Genomic DNA, 23156 nt, shown 5'->3' with positions numbered 1-23156 from the left:
CATGAAAGAGCTTTACTCAAGTTGTTGAGGAGATTCTTCTCATATCTGATCAGTCTATGAAAAATATTTTCCCTCATCTTTAATGGGGACACACCCTTGTACACCCCAATAATAATCAAACCACCACTCTTCCTATATTTTCAGTTTTCATCTGTGCCACTTGCATGGATGAATAAATTAATTTCCAAAAAAACGCTTTACATACAGAATGTGAGCTAATGAGTCCCAATTTAAAGACCTCTCAGTCAACACTTATGCCAGTCAATATCAAACAGGAAATAGAATTTGCTCTCAAATAATGATAAATGACTAAATATATGTGAGGATGTATCAGTGTATTAACTGTGAGGAGTGGTGGACCACACTCATTGTGGTCATTAATTATGGCTTCAATAGCAAAATAACTTAAAATCAATCAGCGATGCTCTGTTTTAACTCACTGCTCTCTCTGCTCCCTCTCATACACCGGTAGACAAATATGACACATGCATTGTCTATTTCCATAAATGTTCTATCATTAGGATAGAAGTCACCTCTGTCAGAATGACAGAAGCCATCCTTTTAACAGATAAATGGATCCCAGGATGTTACGTATTCCTTGTCTGAAAAGAGCTTATTAAGGCTTTAAGTAGAACACAGCTTTTGATGTAACGACAGCTGTGCCACTCAGTCAAGCAGTCTACTTTTGAACACTAGATTTCTGTTTTTCTTTATTCTGACTAATACAGTTTTAGATGAATGTGAATGAATGATGAATGAATGTGCAGCTAAGGTTGCCACAGCTACAAAATTGATTTGGATGTCTACAGTGCACAGTCTATGCATCCTGTACAGATGTACACAACAAGCAAGAGTTCTGTTATTGCAAAACAATATTGTGCTATTTATAAGTTAAACGATCAATTGAATGAAATTTGTGCTCTGGCTGACATATTGCGTAAAACTGATACATGGAAATCCAGGCCTTTCATAATGTCTTCACCCACCTGATTTCAGTCTCAAATGTCTTTCAAAGGAAGGAGTTTGTGATGCTGTTTGGTTTGAAGGAGATACTTGAGCACATTATTGGGATTCTGGAGTCTGGCAATTCTGTTTCAGTTAAAAAAAGATCAGAGTTGGAGAGTGATTTGAACTTTTTTCAACCTTTGAGGAAGAAATGAAAAATAAAGAGAAAGGAGGATCCTGGTAAGAGTCCTGACAGTTCATATATATATATATATATATATATATATATATATATATATATATATATATATATATATATATATATATATATTTATATATAGTAGAAGTCAGTTGGATTGTTTTTATTAAAATCATGACATTGCTTCTATTATGGTGCCACATTTAGGTTCAACAGCTTTTTTAATGGTCATTGCATATTCCATATACAAAAAAAGCAAAGTTTTGGCTTTATTTCAATTAGATATTTTTTAAAAGCTTCTGTTCTGATGACCACCAAGACATAAATTATGGTTCTTGTAACCAAAGAGCCTTTATATAATATGTGATGACCCCTGTCATCTTGGGGGTTTGCTGCTTATTCATGTGTCTGTTCTGCTTGACAGGAGGCTCATTACCCCTACTGGGAGCACCTGGCACCGGTGTTCCCAGGGGAGAGAGCCTGGCTGCAGCTAGCAAGCTGTGTCACTCTCCTCTGTGTGCAGCTTTCTGATCTCCCCTCCACTTACCTGTTTTGGTTTGGTTTAGTTATGTTGCTGTAGTTTTCTTATGTTCTACTTTCTTGCACCTTACAACACTCACGCACACATCTTTTGATTCCTCTTCACTGGTGGTTCAACACCGCTATATCACGAAGACTCATCTGTAACACAGCGCAAGCTGGGCTGCAGTGCATTGCTGTATAATTGCAGTTTGACTCAGGCTGAACCAACACAAACCCGAACCTGCCGCAACAACATCTCTGCAGCAACGAAACTCATCAACAGAAAGGCATAATATGGCTTTGTGATCAAGGGTTGATGTCAAATAACTTTAAAATTAAAAGATAATTTCTTTAGAGAAGCTGAATCAGCTTTCCCTTATCATCCCCGTTGCAACAGGTTAGCCTCAAGTCACACATTTTCAACCACTATTTCTCAACAATTTTCTTTATTATTTCATTTTATTATCATTTATAGGCCTTATTATTATTTTATTCATAATCTTATACTTTATCATTTATCCTCAACACATTTAGCTATTAATAAATGCCTTCATTTATCCCAAGAAGTTGTTGTGATTTCTTTGAGCACAGCAAAACAGAGGTCACTGCTTGGATAAGAACTTATAATTTTGAGACTGATTGATTGACCAAATTGAGAAATAAGTTCAAGCTTTAATGTTTCCTCCGAACATTAAAGGTTATATGTAGGAGGTAGTGCCCAGACAAGGTTTTATTTTAATAAAAGCATTAATATTCCAACATTTGGATAATAAGAATGACCTATATAACAACCAGTAAATCCATTTTCTGCATCCTGATAATAATTTGAAAGATACACTACCTTCAGGGCTGATTCTGCACCCAAGCTGATTCACTTCTTAAGGATGGACCCAGTTCTTTTTTTATTTCAACATCCAGTCTGACCAGCTGGAGTGGACTGGTGTCCTGGAGGACCTTCCTCTTCATGAAAAGCCTCAGAATACACTGTGGACAGAAAAACTAAAAATGTAACCCAAATAAGGAACACTACTCTTTGCTTTCTTTTTCCAGATTTTTTCAACATACGACTTGATATAATTGCCATATGATAATAATATATACACAATCAGATGTACAATTAATGAACATAAAATGGCCATAACCAACTATACAGTGCTAGAATATAATTACCTCCATCAACTCTGCCAAGTTGTTTGCAAGGAATGACATCACTGGCTCATCTGTCTGGTATGTGGTAAAGACTATAGGTTGTCATGGCAACGGGTAGAATGCCACTAGGGTTCAACAGGCAACACTTTTATCTGTTATTGCTCAGTTGTCTGGGTGGTACTGAGTGTCAGAGAGAGAGTGAGAGAGGGGTATTTTGTCTTTTTAATCACTTCGAAGATGTTGACAATTTCAGACTGTTCAGGATACTTTGTGTCTCTTGTGCATGCTGAGATGCCTCACGCAGGTCCCTCAGACCTTCATGGAGGCAGAGGTCCATGTTATATGTCCTGCTTATGTTTACTAAAGGAAACATTGGAATTTGGAATTGGAATTTTTCTTTGCATTTTGCACTTTTTAGCCATGCAAGTAGTCCTAGATACAGTAATATCAGTCTGTCAGACCAACATTTAGGTCCAAACTATAATGTCTTAACAACAATTAGATGGATTTCTATGAAATTTGGCACAGATATTCATGGTGCCCAGAGGATGAATCTGACTTTGGTGATCCCTTGACTTTTTGTCGAGCACCAGCCAGTCAAATTTTTCACTTATTCAGTGAAATGTATATCAACATCTACTGAATGGTTTGGCACAAAATTCAGTACAGACATCCCTGGTTCCCAGAGTATATATCCATGACTTGATGATGCCAAACATTTCCACTAGCACGACCACAAGGTTGGCATTTGTGTGAAATATCACAACCATTATTGGATGGCTTGCCATACAATGAAGACATTCAAAACATAAATACAAGAATGAAGCATTTCCTTGACTGGTGAAGACCTTACCAGTCAACATAATTCATTACATTTTCAGATGGCAGGGTTGGCCGCACACATCTCTAAGCACTTTTATACTCACAACATGGTCGAATACTGTTTACATTCACTTCACTGCGACTAAAGCTCACCTTCTATCATCTTACAGTTTGGTTTTCTTTACAGTAAGCTGAACAGTCTCACAGAGCTGCTTGTGTGGCTGCAGTGTGCTTCTTTTCACTCTTACATGGTCGTCACACATTCAAAGTCATTGCAAAGAGCTGTTTGGTCAAAAAGTTAATTAAAACATCAATTAAACGTCTGACCTTCATTTTCTGCGCTTTATCCTGCACACTCACTGACAGAAAACAATGGCAGACAAGTGTGTTTGAATGTTATTCAGACCAAAGACGTGTTTCTGACTGAGTAGAGGTAATCAAAGCCTCCAGGACCTCCAGACTGCAGGAGCGTTCTGAAAATCACTCCTAACCAGAATTCTCATACATCCTGGAAAACCTTGGGTCCATTAATGCAGCTCTCTTCTCATAGAAATGTCCTTTAAAAAGACAAAATAGCTGAAAATGGCCTAGAGCAAAGTATAAGAATTAGTAGTTTGAAGGTCTGAAATCCCCCAGCCGTAAACACATTGTATAGGGCAGACAGATTAATTAGTGAGTGAGTGGGAACTCATGGGCGGGGTCAACAGGGGAAACACTACTGATCATATTCAGTGGGCCGCACAACACAGATGCAAACCCAGAGGCTAGAAACTTTTTTTTGGCGTATGCACCAGCCGAGTAATTCCTATAGGACTGAATGAGTGCCATTTTTTCGTCCGGTATCCAGCTCTTATAATACATCTGTGCTTCACAAACACCTCCCTTTCCCCTCTTGCCTGGCTTGCAGGTGTTGCTGCTCCCACTTGCCTCTCAAAAATAGAGGAGGAGCAACCTCCTCTGCCTCTATGGATGAGCCTCCTCTGATTCAGACACTTTTCACGCTGTGAGGAAAAGCTCCGCTCTGTCTCTCACTGTGAAGTCAGTCTGCTTCGATCGATCAGCGATGGGTTCGACTGAACCAACTCAAAAGGTAGTCCAAAATGTTTGATCTTTTATATACTTGTTTTTGTCAGTTGCTGAAAATAGTAAAATGATTATTGATAGCTGCTTAAATATAATCACCTGATTGTGGGGACTGTATGATGATACGTTTATTTTTAAAAAGACAAAAAATGGGGCAGCAAAACCATAACTTTGCTCCCCCTAAATGAATAATGGGGATGAATTTGCTCCACTTGCTCCATTGCTCAGGTGCCTATTTATATACATGTAGTTTATTCAAAACTCAAGTTTTACAACATGAAGAAATAAGCAACTGAAACCTGCTACAAGAACATATTTTTATTTCAATAAATATGATTGTTGCATGCCAGTCAGGGGCACTATGCCTTTGTAGGTGTATTTTCTTCCCTCCTGTCCTCTCTTTAGGTGCCATCAGCTAATTGTTTTCCACTTGTGCATGTCACTCATACAATTCCTTGGTTCCTTCAGATTTTGAATGAGCCAATCATCATCCAGAGCCCTCTACAAAAGAGCAGAGAGTGAGGGCCTGGCATTTTCTCTAGATCTGTCTGAGAGCTGTTGGTACATTGTCAGATAAATTTGTTAAAGACAATAAAGACATATATGGTTGGAGATTGAGGATGATAGGTACATCTTCACTCACATAGTTGGTAGACACACTAGGTTTATTGGTTGGTGCCTCTACTGTAATGGTTTTGATGAAGTCAGTTTTGTAGATAAGGAAGTTAGGTGTTTTGTTTTGTTTTCAGATATACTTATGAGTAAGGCAGAGTTTTGTCATATTGATTTTTCTGTTACTTTAGCACAACTACCTGTTGTCCCCCACATTTTGAGAACCATCTGTGTACTTGTTAATATTGTAAATAGTTGAAAATAAATTGTAAAATTCATCCACTTCTACTTGACTGTTTCAAATTTTGTATGTAGGTGGTCCTCAAAAGTCCTCGCCAGGTTAGAAAATGCCTAGGGATGAATGATCATTTTGAAATTGTGAGAGCTTTTAACTATAATTTAAATAATTAATAGTCTTAACAAGTCTTAAGTCTGTGAGTTGGTGAATCAACAAAAAAGAAACCTTGGCTATTGTCTGATATGTACTCTCTCTGCATGCTGGCACCTGAACATTTTGGTCAAATATGGTTTTGTGTAAGATGAAACACAACACTGTATCAGGCTGTCTTTTTGTAAAACAAAGTGATGAATCATTTTGTACATACCTGATCTAGATGATTACTTCACGTCAGTTTCAGACATGTAGCTAGCAGGTACCTCTATAGTGATATCAGTGAGTATAACTTGAACTTGTCTATGACCCCTTTTTTTTTACATTCCTGGCATAACCATTCCAGTCATTTTGAATGTGAACAGCTGTGTGCAACACTGACTGCCTTCCAGGAGACTGTCTGAAAATATGAGCTGTTATCACCATATTTAAACAATATCACGTCTCCCTCTTCTCTGACAGCCGAATTTTCACTCTGCCTTCGACTGTAGCTGTTCAGAACAGCTATAAATACTTGTGATTTCTGACGTGATGGGACAACAAGTCGTATAATCCAGTTATGATTGACCAGTTAAACTGACCTGTAGCATATTGATATAAAAGTGTGTCATTTGCCATCAACTTGTAAACTGCTGCCATCTGACCTAAAATGGCACCATAACATTCAAACTGAGGTCACCCTGCACCCAGTATAACACATCTAGTCCATTAGCATCCAGACCTTTTAAAAAACATTTTAATAGTACAAGGTAGAGTTCCCCTGTGGCAATAAAACATCCAGGACCATGGTTTGCCAAGAAGAATATATTGATTAAATAATTTTTATCACCATCTTTCTTTGTACCAGTCACCTGTCATTGTGTTTTAAAGGTAATTATTGTGAGCAGTGCTAGCTCTCCTAATGGTTCCCTAGGATGTTTTGAAGCTACAGCATTTTTTGTCAGTATTGATCTGTTGTGTGAGGAGAGTTTGGACAAGATTTAGACAGCTTCTCCAGTAAGAACTATAACTGTATATGGCTACCTTCTATAAGACAGTGAGCAAGCCAACCCCAAAGTGTAAAAGTAACTACATTATTGATGTGATGTACTGGTTTGTGAAATATGTCCCCATAAACCACCCAACCTGTGTGTGTGTATGTGTGTGCGAACCATCTGTCTCTGTGTTGTAATCCGTCACATCATCTGTTTAACTTGCAAGGCCTCGACTGCTGTGGGTGATGACCTGATGCACAACACTGTAATGAGTCACTTCCTGTCTACAAAACACTTACACAACACACATACACACATAGTGGTTACTGTAAATAACAATTCCCAAGGGCAGCTGCACATATGAGGCATTCAGCTGGATACATGTCAGGTAATTTTTACTAATGACTTTTCTTGTTCCTGACACTTAATAGAGAAAACACAACAAGAGCATTGAAAAGGAAAGACAACAATCTCAGTTTAAGTTGAAAATAGAAGCCATTAACACGTGACAGGGGATAAAATATTTTGAAAAAGGAAATAAAAGCGATTAAAGGCAAAAAAAAATGGAGAATGAAACCATGAAAAATAAATCCAAATACATATAGTTTTGTTCAGGTTTTGAGTCTCTGAGATGTACAGTTTTAATCAGAACTAATCTGTAATATTTCATGGCTTCATATTTTTTTGTTTTGGATGGCCCTTTAAAAAAGACAGAAAGGTGAGAAACTTATAAGCAACTAACAATATTCGTATATCATCGTATGTGTGTTTTTTTCTTTCTAGTTATTTTTCTACCTTAATATGAAACTTTATTTAACAAGACTAATAGTCTACAGGCACACTAACAGCTCTGTGAGGCTGTATTGAGCTAAATGCTAAAGGCAGTGCGCTAACATGTTCAGCTACGATGCTAGAATGGTGATCTTTAGCTGGTATGTTGTTAACCATGTTTACCATCTTAGTTTAGCATGTTAGCATGCTAAAATTTGCTAAATAGCATCAAACAGATTGAAGGGAATTTCAATAGTTTTGCAGGTATTTAGTCATGAAAGTACAAAGGTATTGGATAAATTAAAAACTTAAAAACTAAAAAGTTATTAGGCTTCATCCTCAGGGAACCATAGATACCTGTACCAAATGGCAATCCATTTAATAGTTGGGATATTTCAGTCTGGACCAAAGTTGTCATCCTTACAATCAGGCAACTTAGCTGGTCTTGGACATCCTCTCTACTGTATCTCTCTCTTTAATCACACTGGTTTTATTTCACCAGTGAAACTACTGTATGTTGATTACAGTTGTTAAACATCAGTAACACTGAAGATACTTCCCATCTGAAGTCCAATATCTACAAGACAACTCACAGTCGACGAATGCTGCGAGGTATAGCAGTATGGAGGTTTGTGTTTGACCAGTCTGTAATGTATAGAACTGTCAACTTCATTAATTAATTAGTCAATTGGCAGGAAATTAACAACCATTTGAGTAATACATTTATCTAATGAGTCCATTAAACAAATGACAAATTAACAATAACTGGGAATATCGCAAAAAGTGTCCAACCATCAACAAATACAAAATGTGACAAAGTGCAATGGAGATAAACTTACTGAATAAATCATGACGTACATGAAGCATGTGACTTAATCGTCACTCAGGATGAAGAAGTGAAAAATGACGTCAAACGAAAACATTTTAAAATTTACCCTACATTTGGATGGAAACCTGACTTATATGGGAGACAGAAACCAAACAATTTTCCAGGTTCCTGGAGTTGAAAGGGAGGTAAAGTTTGTGAGGTCCTGAGATGCTTTCTGTGGCCATTGTGGAAATCGTTCATATCACAGGTCATTAGGACCCAGTCATTCAAAAAGTTTAATGTGGATCAGAATGATCCGGATTTGTAAATCCCATGTTTTGCTATCCAGGATCAGGTAATCCATCTTACTTTTGTGCCAGTATTTCAAAGCAACATTGGATTCGATCACCTTGAACCAAAACAAATTTACCAAATCTGGATTACCAGTGCTCTAAATGAGACTACATATCACAATGTAGGCTACTAGCTTTGTAAGGAACAACAGGTAGAATAGCCAGCAAGGGTTTTTATTTGAAGAGAGAAAATAGCACAATAAAACAATACAAACATCCCCTTCCCTTTTCAATTTCTTTTAAACAGTCAGGGGTCTGACTGAAACTGTTTAAAAGAAACAGTCAGACCCCAGACACCCCTCTGCTGAGAGAAGGATAATCCTGATTTTTTGGATCAAAGGAATCTCATTCTTACTAAAAAGTTTTCAACAACACATACTGAAGGTCTTATCCAGATCAAAACCAAGACTGGATTACCTGATCTGATTTCATAATCCTTCTTTTCTTTTGAACAACCCTTTTTCAAGATTTGATCCAATCTGATAGCTGAAATCCAATCAGACTACTTCTGAACAACTGGACCCTGGTCATCGATGTATTTGCAACCAGACCTTTGAGTACTCCAAATTTAGCAATAAACATTAACAAGGAGCCAGTACAAGCACTGGACCAATACTGTCAGGCAATTATTTTTAAAATAAATCCATGGGGCAGCAGCAGGGGCCCCCCAGGAGACATGGGGTCTGATGCATAGGGTGTTTTTTGTCTACAGGAAGAGGCGGGGCTTATCAGTTCAGCCGGTAGCATCAGATTTATCTTCATTAAACTTCAGGAAAATGTTGAGACAGTCAGCATCTGAACACACTGAGCTCAGAGGACCAGGTGCAGATACCCTCTGTGTGTGTGTGTGTGTGTGTGTGTGTGTGTGTGTGTGTGATGCTCTGTTGGGGAAAATCCATCAAGTATACACCAGAGTGACTGCTTGGACACCCTGACAGCACCCTATTAGGGTGACTGACACTGACAGACAGAGAGAGAGAGAGACTGTGTGAATCTGTGAAACACTGTGTGTGTGTGTGTGTGTGTGTGTGTGTGTGTGTGTGTGTGTGTGTGTGTGTGTGTGTATGTATTTTGTTCTTGCTGACAGGCCCACCTGCTGTGGGTCTCTGACTTTCACACACAGACCATCTCATGTATCACATGAGTTACACTGCAGGAAATCCTGGTTTGTGATTGGCTGGCAGGTGTTCTCATAACCTAGACACTATCTCCTGCTGGAATTAATGTGTAATCTGTATCTGGATATTTTATCTGGAAAGAATATTACCAGACTTTAAGATAATATTTGATAGAGCATATTATACCCTAAAGACAGCAGAGCAGTTAAACCTGCAGCGCAGAACTCTTATATATATATAAATGAACATCTGTTACATTCAAGCCCTTGCCAAACAAGTTCACACAATGCTGATTAAGCCTATCACCGCCAGATAAATCTCTCTGTATTTCACAGTGTATGGCGTTTTTAAATCTCATGTTAGGGGTGACATTCCCACGTTGGCCGTTTGGCTGTTAATAGTGCAGCTCTTCTAGACGTTTTAGGACCGAATGGATCAAATGCTGATAATGAAACGAGTCATTTCGTGGGGGTCGTGTGACGCTCAAAACTATCCACTATTTTACAGCTACAACAGTAGGTTACGGCCAGTGTGTTCTGGCCATCGGGCATACTGGGACAAATCTTGGTGGGTTACCAAAAAATACGTTTTTGGGCCGGTAGACCGTCAAAGCGTATCTGTCTTACTGGTCCTATCTGTTTGCTTCGGGGTGTGCATGAGAGCATGCTGCATGCCTGTGTCAGGCCGTATTCACACCAAATCAGGCGTTGCAGGGTTGAGTGGAGGTGTGTGTGGGGGTGTGGGTGTATTTGTGCTCTAGAATGTAACCGCTGTGAAACAATCAGAAAATAACGTTTTATTGATCTGATTCACCGGCTTTCTTGCTACCAGTGCTCCCTCTCTTCATTCTCTCTCTAGCTCACTCAGTCACAGCTGTGCTCTTTTTTTCTCGCCTTTTTTAAAATGAAGCCGACAGAATAGTCTAACAAAGAGAAATGTTCTCCCCTCGTCCTAGTAACGTCGAGCTGAGCGCCCACCTTTACTCTCACTGCCAGAAGAGGGAGACAAAAGTCCTGCATTCCAGCTTCAACAATATGATGATTTATATAGCAAGTTTATCTAATATAAACATTCAACACATTCAAACTTTGAGAACTGAAAAAACTCAACTCAATTCAACTCAATCTCAAATCAAGGTCCACTTACTTGCTTGTTCTGGAGCTGCCAACCGTACCACATGGTCTTCATAAGCAGATTGGGTTTGCTCCGTTGTCATGGAACTGTAGATGTTCCAACTTCCATGATTCTGAGCACCTCTAAAGACAGTGTTCGATGTGTGCAATGGGCATTAATTACCACGACACTGCATGACACCACCAATGTGTGTAAGACAATGTCTGCATTAGATGTTAGCAGAACAGCAGCAATAGCTTCAGTCCTCCATCTGTGGCCAAATTTCCATCCAAGAGTAGTGCAAATTTTAACCGAATTTCCAGAAAATTTGAATAAATGCACATTTCCATCCACTGCTTGTTATACAAATTCAGGAAGTTGGCATCGTTGGGATAAACAGTAGCGCTGATTCCCAGTTGGGGGCCATTAAACTTGAGATGCTGTAAAGCACCAGTCAAACTTGAAACGGTGAAAAACAATGCAGAAAACATAATGGAAATATGGCATTTATGTTCATTTCATGTATTAATTTGAGGCACATCAGAGTCTTCTCATTTAGCGTTTATCAATACACCAACTGCCATCAAACATGGGAATATGCTTCCTGCTGAGCTTAAAATTTGCACAGACTTTCATTCTTTGTTTTGGTGCAAAAAAATTGATATTGAGCAACTAGTTATATCAACATTAGTTTGACCGTGATTCAGATTTTAAATTGTATTGAATTGTAATTGTATAGTTGTACTGGATGAATGTGCCAGTATTTATATGATGATGTGTGTTTTTAGATTTGTCTGTATAATTGTTAGTGTGATAGAGACTATGTGATGTTGTTGCGTGTTAATGAATGTTTTTAGTACCTGGTGATTGTTCTGTGTGTACCTGCCCAGGGACCACAGATGGAAATTAGCTAATAGCTAAATCTGCCATAAATCATCTCTTCTCATTTTGAGATTAATGTTTTTTGTGCATGGTCCTTGTTTAATAGAGACTAATAATAATAATAACTTTCCACATCAGCCAAGCAAAAAACTTTGTGATATTTTGAGATTTTTAAAATTTTTTTTACATTTATCCTCAGGTTTTTTTTCCCAGGTGCCAATTGAGAATGCAAATAAAAACAGGTGGATGGCACTGTGTTTACACAGGATGCGTTCAGGCACAGTGTTGAGGATAGGTCCTCTGAATTTTGGCAGCCCTCAGAGCCCAACACATAATCACTGTAGTTACGCATGTAAAACAGAAGTAAACAGACTTGATATAAGAGCAACTTTACTCTAAAAAGGCATCAGGAGCAGGTAAGGGTGTCAGGAAACAACAGCTAGAAAATACCAGGTTTCCAATATAACAGGAAGTTTTATAATATCAGTTAGGTGTCAGAATTCCTTACACAATAGGAAATGCTCATACATGACACGGTTGGGTCATTTTGAGCATCCACTTAATCTGGAAATCATCCTTGTTATATATATATATATATATATATACAGTCTATGGTTAAACCTGACAGGTTGGACCACCTGGAATGAAGCTGGAAGCAACTAATGGAGATGACTAGATGACTATAAACGTTTACAGCAACACTGAAATAACTGATCAAACACTGAGACATCCTACTGCTTAAAGTCCAGGTGAAATCACATTTAATCATCCCTCTTTTCAGTCAAAAATACCGGCAACAGGTGTTTAAAAATATATTAGAAATTGTTTTGTACTACTAATATTAACATGAAGAAAAATGATGTTCGGGGAAATATCAGAAACGTTCCTTTTTGTCTTTTTGTTTCATTGACAGCAGCTGGTGGGCTACATCTGTAACACTGAAGGAAACAAGATACAAAGTAAACAAACTGCTGCTACAAGTCCTTGAAATGACATTTGCAGGTATGTTTACATGCTGTATAATGTGCTGCAGCTGAGCAGCTAATTAGCTAACGAGCCTGCTAACTGACGTTAGTGGTGAATGTTTGTTTGGTGGCTCGTTCAACAAGCTAAGGTGACAAGACATGTTCATGTTTGCAAGTTAGATAAGAAGGAGACTTTAGCAGGAAAGCTAATGTGGGTTGTTGTTCAGAGTTTGTGGCTTGTATTATGTAGCAGGATGCAATCAGGCTCAGTGTGACTGTCTGCTCTGCCTTTGATAGAACGCCACGTTACCGCTTTATGCAAGATTTGATTTGCTGTATGGAAACAAGGTCTCCATCTATGTAGACTGATAATGGAACAGTATTTAAAGTGTAAAACTAGGGGGCACCAACAGGAAATCAAAGAATCAAAGAAAAAAATAATAATTTGCCGTCAGCAGATATAAACCTTCCTTGAACACTGGTTTAAAACCCTCAAAAGAACTGAAGGTGTTTGCATGATGTGAGCGTTGAGTTTTAATCTGTGTTGTCAGCCTGTGACATCATCAGCCTAATTGATGCAACTGAGCAATAATCTGCCACACCTGGTATTTACTAGCTCAGTGGATCTCCTGCTTTAAATAGACACACAGCCTGTGCAGATAGTTGTCTACAAAAGTTGTCTATCAAACGTGTGCGAGACAGACAACTGAAAAAACGGCTGAAACACCTTCTGTGTAAACAAGCTGTAAAATGTCTCAACCATGTTGGCTTAACAACTTAGTTTGACAGTAAGAGGTGTTCAAAGTCAAGGAAGATTAAAAGTCTACAGTTCTACAGTGATGAAGGTACAGTCAGACTTGTTTTGTCAGCTGCTTTTTTTTCTCTGCAAGCATTTAGATTTGTCACAGTATGAAAAGAACAGGTGTTACTAAGAACATTAACCATGGCTCTAAGTGTCCCAGTAAGTCATTACAGTGTGACGGTGTACCTGCATGTACAATACCAGGACACTCAAGCACCTACATGGAACTCAGTCATCATTCATTTTATTATTTACACCTGTGATTTTACTGCTGTCACAAAATTTTTAAAGTTTTTTCTTATCCACACATATAACAGCAGACGTGTAAATCAACTCTCTGTCAGTTCTCTATCAGACAAAGAGGAGCTCAGCTGTGAAATAAGTACCAGCATATTGCAACACAATCTTCTCACCTCTATTAAAAACTCTGAATTTATGTATTTTCTTCCTTGGCAAACTTCAGTTTTAGATATTTTTTTTGGTGAGATGTCTTTGTAAGCCCTTTTGTTTGTTTTTTTGTTTTTTTAAATCTCAGCAGCACCAATCCTTTTGTACATGTAATGCATTATGAGATTCAGTTTTGTGTCTTATTATTTGTGCAAAATAAACTAAAATTAAAAGTATTAACTCGGGGTGCTGCACAGTTTTCCCTCACTTTCCTCTGACTGTGTTCTGTTGTTGCCATGGTCACATGACAAGCTGCAAAAAGTGAGAATAGTAGCAGCCTCTTCTCTTTCCTAGTGTTGCTGCTGACGCCCGCGTTGGTGGCAGCGTCGCCGTCATGTTACATTGTGGAGACCTGTGGCAGCAGAACCGCTCACTGTCTCAAAGCATGTTCACACATATGGATTCAAAGACTCGAGAAGGTACGATGTGGGGAAGGTGTGAAAGGTTCAACTTCATGCAAATGTCTTCTGATGTGCTGGAGCAACAACCTGGACAACCAATCACGCTCATCATGTCTCCCTCATAGAATAGAATAAACAGAACATAATTGTTTTCTGTTCCACTGGACTGCATAAAAGAATTTCAAAAAAAGGAGAAGAAGAAGATTGTTGTGTTTTCTAATTCTCTACGATACAACTTGAACCAGCGAGTATCTACTTGTTCCTCTCGTCCCTCCATCTTCTCCTCCTTCCCATCCGCCACCATAACGTCTCCCCCTCCTCTTTCCTCCCATTAGGTGAACCAGTGTTAACAACCTCTAAAAAATAATCTTGCCTCCATCATAATTGCCGTTCTTGACAAATGTAAAGATGATTAAAAGTAGCTTAGCAGCTTCAGTTGGGGCAGCATTGCTCCCTGGGGCATACAGTGTGTGTGTGTGTTAATCCAGTAGAAGTTAGAAATGTAATTAAAGGCAGTGTGAGTATGAGGTTCAAGCTAACAGAGGTCAGAGCAGCTGCCGCAGAAGCATTAAAGCAACACTGCAATCTGACACACAGACGTTAAAGGATCCATCTGCCAAAATTACAAACAAACATATTTCTTCTCTTCCCTGATGGTTTTTTTTCTCCCTGCACCCCAATATGATGGAGGTGAATTGGTTTGTTAGTTGGTTAGCACTGAAAAATGAACTCAACAGCAACAAATCTTTCTAGAAACAATGTCCATGTTCCTCTGGATAATCCACAGAACACACTGGAGACAGTTTTCACGGGGACAACTTGTTCTGTGGGTGGAAAATATTAAAACTTGCTATCTAGCCCTGAGGCTAGATAGCACAACAATAAAACACAACATTTCAGAAAACACAACAACAGTCATAAAGCACGACATTTCAGAAAATACGACATTTTGGAAAACAACATTTCACAAAACACAATGACATTTCACCAAATGGAAAAGGTAGGGACAACAATTCTTGGACAGAACCCAAGTCAGTCAAGTTTTGTCTGTGCTACTGGGCCTTTGTCTTCATTAAAAAAGATGTAAACCAGGCAGTGTTTCCCCTAGGTTGACTGCTTTGGAGCGACGGGGGGGTTGTTGTCATCTGTGGGGGCATATGAAAAACTCAAGACAGAGACTCATCAGCCACACATTTCTCTGTTCTCTGTTAAAGAGCACCTTAAAAGTCAGTTCACTTTTAGTGAGACTGTCAAGTTAAGCTAACGTGTTGTTGCTAACTTCGGGGCTAACACCCTTTGATAGATGAGTATCTGCTCCATTTGCGTTCAGGGCATGTTTCTGCCGCTCACCCTCTGCGCTCGCGCAACTACACTCGCACATTTACACACACATACATACACACACACACACGCACTGCCTTATTTCTTAACGGAGCTACGCTACTCTTGTACCTTTCACATAGATGTCCTTTGAAGAACGAAGAGAGGGAGAACGACTAAAAAAATCCACAATAACGTGGAGTCATTAGTAGGCCGTTGACATTAATGATCGTCTGAAATTTTAGCAGCGGCACTGAGTGAATATAGGGGAAACACTGCCAGGGCTTCCCAGACCCTGGTCTGCAGACCAGAACATTTAGTACTGGACTGCGAGGGAACCATGTGATTCAGTAAAAAAGCTGAATAATAATTATATAAGTTTACAGGCTATTATAGGCTATTTTGGGGTAAATACCTTGAAATTTGCACAGTGTGTGGTCCATTTTCCTCTTCACTCAGTGTCATGCAATTTCCAACCTCTCTCTCCAGCAAAAAGGTCGCTGAAAACGTATTGTTGCTAATGGAGGCCATCGTCTACCTGAGCAAGCTAGTGAGTGGGTTTCCCAGGCCACATACATGGTTCCAATACAATGAAATACCATGACAGTACAGATTGTATCATGGTTTTGAGTCAGGGATCAGATCATTTTTTCGTATCAGCAAAAAGAAAAAAGAAAAAAATATATATAAGTATAACTTTGCTTTCCATTTATTCTGCAAAACACTTCAAACAAGGAATGTTTGGCCATGTCCTAAATGACAACAACATTCAAGATGTCCAATGATGTTAAAATATATACAATATTCAACACTCAATTGCTAAATTAAAGTGTAATATGAAGAATGATACCTTCCTCCTTTAAATGGGACATATTATGCTTTTCTTTATTTTCAGACATATATATGATGTCACAATGTCGGATGTTCATGTTAAAAGTGACCGACGTGTCAAATAACTAGGTAAACGTATGTAGCAGTAATCCCTGTGAGCAGAAAGCAGCAGCTTCAGACAACTCTGAATGCTGAGTTTCCACTTTCAGCCTGAGCTGACATCAGTTTGTGATGGATTTCTTTATATGGACATCTGCTACGTGCACAGTGTGCAAGTTCGCTGCTCTGGTCTGGGAGTAGTTACACCAAGCCACGACGAAGCTTTGCTAAGTCAGTGAGGAACATGTTTTTACTTCCTGTAAATTATTCACAATAAAAGTCTCCCAATAATAAAAAGCTTTTAATTTGAAGCAGTAAAGCAGGAAATGTTTGATTTGCAATGACAGTAATGTTACACAACTCTGATACTAAAGCTGACCAATCAGAACAGAGTGGGCTCATTGGGGGGGGGGGGGGGGGGGGGGCCTTAAAGAGACAGGAGCTAAGACGGACTGTAAGAGAAACTATGTATATTGAGGGGCTGCATAAAGGGCTCTAAAAATTGAAGGTTGAAATGAGCATAATAAGTCCTCTTTAAACTTGGTAGTGAATTAAACAGTAGCCTGTGTCCACATCATCAAAACTTGATGATAACTTACAAACATGAACACACGTCTTGTCCTGCAGCTTAGCTTGTTGAACGAGCCACCAAACAAATATTCACCAGGGAAAAGTGCACCGCTAACGTCAATTAGCAGCTAGCTAGCTAAGTAGCTGCTCAGCTGCAGCACATTAAACAGCATGTAAATATACTTGCAGATGTCACTTCGGACCTGTTAAATGCTGGTTTGGTTGCTGCTCTTCAAAATCCCTGTTAGCGACACGCTGTCTGTCCATGACTTGCACTTACCGCAGTTTGTTTACTTTGTCTCCAAAGAGACACTACATTTGCACATAATCCACGGTTCACATGCATACCAAATCATTGGGTGAGATCCGTAAGGATCACGGATCAACTACGTTCTGTTACACCAATAGAAATGATAATACATATTTTTCAAGTAACAGAAAAACTGAAAACTTGTGAAAACACACACTCACCGGCTACTTCATTACTGTAGGTACACCTGTGCAATCTAATACAATCCAGTACAACAGCTCTGCCATAATGAAGTTTATGCATTTTCAAATATTAGGAACACCTTCAGTATAATGCACTCCAGTACACCACTACCACCTACTATGATTTCAATAATAATAATACTATTGGCTGTCTAATCATGTATAAGAGACAAATGAAGTGAGTGAAATGTATTTGTCACAGAAAATGGGCAAATGGGCAGAAAATGGCATAGACTTTTCCATTTTTAATTTCTGCCATTAATTCATGTGAATGCTAACTGGAATGGGTAAAATACTGTTTGCCATATGAATACCTAAAATAATTTACCAGATACCTAGATTTATTTTTCACTGTTTTAAAAAGGCAAAAGAAATATATGAAATTAGAATTAGAAAGGATACCAAGCAACATTCTGAAGGATGAGGAATAACAGAGAAATTAATAAAATAAGGGAAGATATGGGAAGAATAGAAGATAAAGAAAAGGAGGGAAGGCAAGGAGAAACTACAGGAGAAGGGATCAGGTGAAAATAGACTCATAGACAGCTGAGTAAGGGGAATTTTTTATGTTCAACTCTGCTGTCTTCTCATTTCAGAGCTGCTGTTATATAATAGTTTTGTGGTATAAATCCAGCCTATACAGTTCTTTCCTGGTTTTTATTTTGTTTGAAGCCTTGAATAGTAAAGCAAAAAATGTAAACGCTGACATACAAATGTGCCAATAACTTCATATTGGTTGCAATCTTTCATGTGGCATCAGTTAAGGGGAGGGAGGGGGGAAGTCTCCCACTGGGGCTGGAGAAATTCCTAGGGGACCCTGTGCAGTCTAGCCATGCATTTTATTTATACCACTATCATTGTGTTTATGCACCAGTAATGCATGCGTTGGCATTTATAAAAACATCTTTTTCATTTGCTTCCCTGTGGTATTACAGAGTCCTCCAGCCAATCCAACCCCAACATTAACAAGCTTTCTGGAATACTGGAAGAAAAAAGCAGACATAAAGAAGGTCTTTGACAGAAATGTTGTATATATTACATGATCTTTATTGAGCAAGTGAATACAGTGTACGGTTGTCTCTTCTTCCTTTAAGTATGTGTCTACTCTGCCATTACATCTGTCACAAAGACTATTCAGGTTTGCAAGAGATTCTTTGAAAATCATAGGAGGCACAATATTTGTCAAAGATGAAATGTGTGTCAAAATACCATTTTAAATTAAATGTCATGCTGCAGAGATGTCCTGGCCTACACATCATATTCTGCAAACTTAAGAAAACATCTTTGTTTGGTACAGATCCCTGCAAAAATCACACCATAATCATTATCTAATGTTTTTCAGTGAAACCGAAAATAACGCAAAAATGATCATCCCTCTAATATCACAAATCATATTGCAATTGCAATATCAGTCAAAATAATCACAATTAGATATTTTTTTCCAATTGTTCAGAACAATCTCAGCTTTCTCTAGTATGAAGCACCATTTTGAACTAGAGCTCTGTGTAAAATGAGTAAATGAGCATTACAGTTTTTATTTCACACAAACTTTTATTCTCACTTTCAAATAAAAATCATACTATTTACATAATAATGTTACTTCTGCTGTCATGTCATGCCACAATACAGTTTCTGTCCAGCATCAGGCAGAGGACATCACAGTCCCTGTACTTCCACGGTGTGTCCTGGAGGTGGTGACAGGGGGAGCAGTGCTGCTGTGTAGACAGACAGTCTCATCTGCACAGAACAGTATGATAAAATAGTCAACTGCCAAAATGTATCCATTCAATTATACTGTTTGTAAGTGAAGGTCACATTTACATAACATAACTTTTACACAGAGTAAATCTTCACTCAATGGCAGTCAAAGTTCATGACTATTGATACACAAATCATTTTTACGCATTGCGCACAGAAGCAGCACTTGGCCAAGATGGTCACATTTACACATGAAGTTCAATGTTACACTTACCCATCTTCAAATGGATCTCTTTTATCTTCGTATTGCTCTTCATCATGTGAATGAAATCCCTCCGACTCAGAAGCTCCATCATCCTTCCCCAGATCACTGGAAGAGCTTCTTCAACAGTATACTGCTTTGATATCTTCTCTCTGAAAACAAACAGCATGCTAAGTAAGTGAGAAACACGGTGACAGCTTTCATAGTCTAAGGGTGAGAGGCAGTGACGTGTGTGTCGGCCTAGCCTTGTCATCTGGTTAGTTTCAAAAGGCAGACACACAAGTCCACCAATAATGCACTGTGAGATCTGGGCAAACTGTCTTCTCAGCCTGTTATCTCTGTGAGTCACGTATGATCTCCACGAGAACCATGAACCGTATTTCTGCGCTGTATAATCGCAAAAAGATATTAACTGAAACATTGCATAGGACACAGCGCCGCGTCGGCAGACCTCAGAGGTTAAAGATCCATTTTGGATCCAAAGCCCCCTTCACATATGCACTGCAACCCTGAAAATTTCCTGACATTATCCACAGAAGCTGTATGTGTGAACTCAAATGTCTGAATCAGTTGGACCGGACATTAAACTGACTTTACCCTACCAGCTCCCTATTACAAAGTCTGCGTAATGTCCAATTTAGCCCATGTGTGAATACAGCAGGTCTTTTTTTTTTTTTTTTGAAACAAACAACTCCTGCAAGTGTGTTCACGGTGCCTGGATACCAATGTTTCAGAAGAGACAGACCTGATGGAAGAGGAGGAGGGGCGCTTTTTTATGTGAGAGACAACATCAAATGTGAATGTGTGGTTTATAATGCAGGTAACTCGTTAGAAAATGTTGGGATAAAAATAATGTGATCCCAGCAACTGTCTTTTAACATCATAGGTATCTATAGGCCTCCTTCTGCAGACGACACTTTCTATGATCAACTCACATAAGTCTTGAAAGAGTGCAATCTCAATAATGAATTATTACTTATGGGTGATTTTAATGTGAACTGGGAGGATAAAACTGAGAGGAAAAAACTAAAAATGATCACAGAGAAATTCCAACTAGAACAACTAGTAAAAGGCCCAACTAGGATTGCAAAATGCTCCAGTACACAAATTGATCTGATATTTACTAACGAACCAGAGAGAATAACTAAAAGCTATAATTTAATCACTGGCTTATCAGATCATAACCTAACCCTATGTGTGAGAAAACCGACTAAAAGTAGATTTAAGACCACAGCAACTAAGACAATGATCCTTCAATGCATACCCAGAGCTAAGCAAGAAGAATTTACCAATGAAATTAACAGCTTGAACTGGGATGAGGTACTGTCCTCTGATGATCTGGACTATGGCTGTGATACTTTTACTCACAGAATCAACTCTGTGAGGAAAAGAGTTAACGTGAGGATACAGATAAAATCTAAAAATAAAAACAATTTACCGTGGTTTAATGAAAATTTCTAATGAAATCTAGAGATGCTGCACTAAGAAAGGCAATTAAAACTAGAAGAGACACTGACATGCTGATAAAGGTTTAAGGAACAAAGTAATGTAAGAGCTAAGAGAAGCTAAATCTCATTTTTATCTCAATATTTTGAATGAGGCAAAAGGCAACAGTAAATTGATCTGGAAAAACATTGATAATCTCACAAGGAGGGACCCAACATTTTAAATTCAAAGTATAGGGAAAGTTAATTGAAGATCATTTTACTGTTGCTTCTGTCTTTAATCATTTTTTTCTTGAGTCTGTATATGAGCTTGGAAAAAAATGTACGAAAAAGAAACTGGATGTTGTTCCTATAGATGCTACAGGTCAGGTTTTGAAGCTGGTAGAGTAATGAGTTACAAGTAAACAAAATCATCAGCTCCTTAAAAAGCTCCAAAAGTAGAGATGCTTTCCAATTTGACACTTTGTGTCAAATCACACAAAGATATTTTAACTCCCCCTACTGCTCATTTAATTAACTTGTCTTTTAAACACAACTCCTTTCCTGATGACTGGAAATGTGCCATTGTCACGTCTATTTTTAAATCTGGAGACCACCTTGAAGCCAGTAACTACAGACCAATAAGTATACTGCCAGTACTCTCAAAGGTTGCTGAGAAAGTTGTCATTAAACAACTGACAACATTTCTTAATACAAGCAATTTTGGCTTTTTGGCTTTAGAGCAAATCATTCCACTGAAACTGCTACCTTTCACTCAATAGAGCAAATTAAATCAAGACTTGACAAAAGAGGAGTAGTTGGAGCTGTATTTTTAGATCTGCATAAAGCATTCTATAGTCAATCATGATGTTTTAATATCAACACTCTCTAAATTTAACTTCTCATCTAGAGCACTGACATGGATGTCTTCATGTTTATCCAATAGGATACAATGTGTTAAAGTTGGTGACACTGTACAGTAACATGAAGTGCACAATAGGTGTTCCACAAGGGTCAGTGTTAGGTCCCCTATTATTTAGCTTATATTTTAATGATTTCCCTCAACAGTGTCATGATGTAGAACTACAAATGTATGCAGATGACACCTCTGTGTACACACATGCAAAAACAGCTGAGTTAGCTGCTGCTAAGCTAACAATTGCATTGGAAAGGATCACACATTGGTTTGATCAATCATAACTGAGTCTAAATGTAAACAAGACAAAGGGTATGTTTTTCTCTAAAACTATGGTATAACCTCCTAATGCTGATATTTTCATCAAAGGTGACAAAATTGACATAGGTACTGATTTTAAATATGTTGGTGTGACATTGGATCCAAATTTGAACTTTAAGAAACATGTTTAAAAAAACGGTTAAAACCATAGAGTACAATTTAGCACATTTTAGACATATTAGAAACTGTGTCTCTTTGGACGCAGCCAAGATATTTATGCATGCTATGATTCTTTCCCATATGTCTTATTGCATCACATGTTGGGGGCAGGCTGGAGAAACAGCCATAAAACCTCTTGAGTCCTTATACAAACAAACTCTAAAAACTCTGGACAAAACGCCAATGCATTTCCATCACTGTAGGGTACTGGAGAAATACAATTTACTGAGCTTTGATAACTTTAGATTAATTTGTGCTTAATTTATAAAATGTTAAATGGTTTTGCCCCTCCTCCACTATGTGACTTTGTGTACACTCGCTCAGTAAGTTCTATTAGATCCTCCAGAATGTACTCTATACAAGGTTGTACCAGACCATTTCGTCGCACTGCATTTGGGCAGTCAGCTTTCTCAGTGAAAGCCATAACTCAGTGGAATACCCTACCTGATGATATGAACAACTGTAGTTCTATCAATGCATTCAAGGTCAAACTAAAAAAATGACTAATCAGCTGTGTGACCACTGAGTCTAGTTTGCATTGTTAGTTTCTGATTGACATTGTGGGTGTATGTGATGTGATGTTGTGTGTAGCTTTGTATTTTGTGTTTTGTACGTGTTCTGTGTGGGTTTTTTGGTTTTGTTTTGTTTTGGTGTGGTTTTTTGTTGGGGTTTTTTTGTTTGTTTTTTGTTGGGTTTTTTTTTTTTTT

At 38.3% G+C, this 23156-nt stretch overlaps 1 long non-coding RNA gene across 1 annotated transcript; it reads right to left on the bottom strand.

Annotated features, from left to right (window-relative positions):
- Positions 1 to 18853: 18853 nt before the first annotated feature.
- Positions 18854 to 20612, bottom strand: LOC122968780. The gene is made up of 2 exons (XR_006398887.1): positions 19642 to 20612; positions 18854 to 19406 (listed from the first exon to the last, which is right to left on the bottom strand). It is a non-coding gene; the product is annotated as an uncharacterized LOC122968780 (long non-coding RNA).
- Between the last annotated feature and the right edge of the window lie 2544 nt (positions 20613 to 23156).

This window comes from Thunnus albacares, chromosome 18 (assembly GCF_914725855.1).
Source record: "Thunnus albacares chromosome 18, fThuAlb1.1, whole genome shotgun sequence".
NCBI classification, from domain to species: Eukaryota; Metazoa; Chordata; class Actinopteri; order Scombriformes; family Scombridae; genus Thunnus; species Thunnus albacares.
The sequence above is the reverse complement of the archived record's forward strand: the minus strand, read 5'-3'. Positions and strand labels throughout refer to the sequence as shown.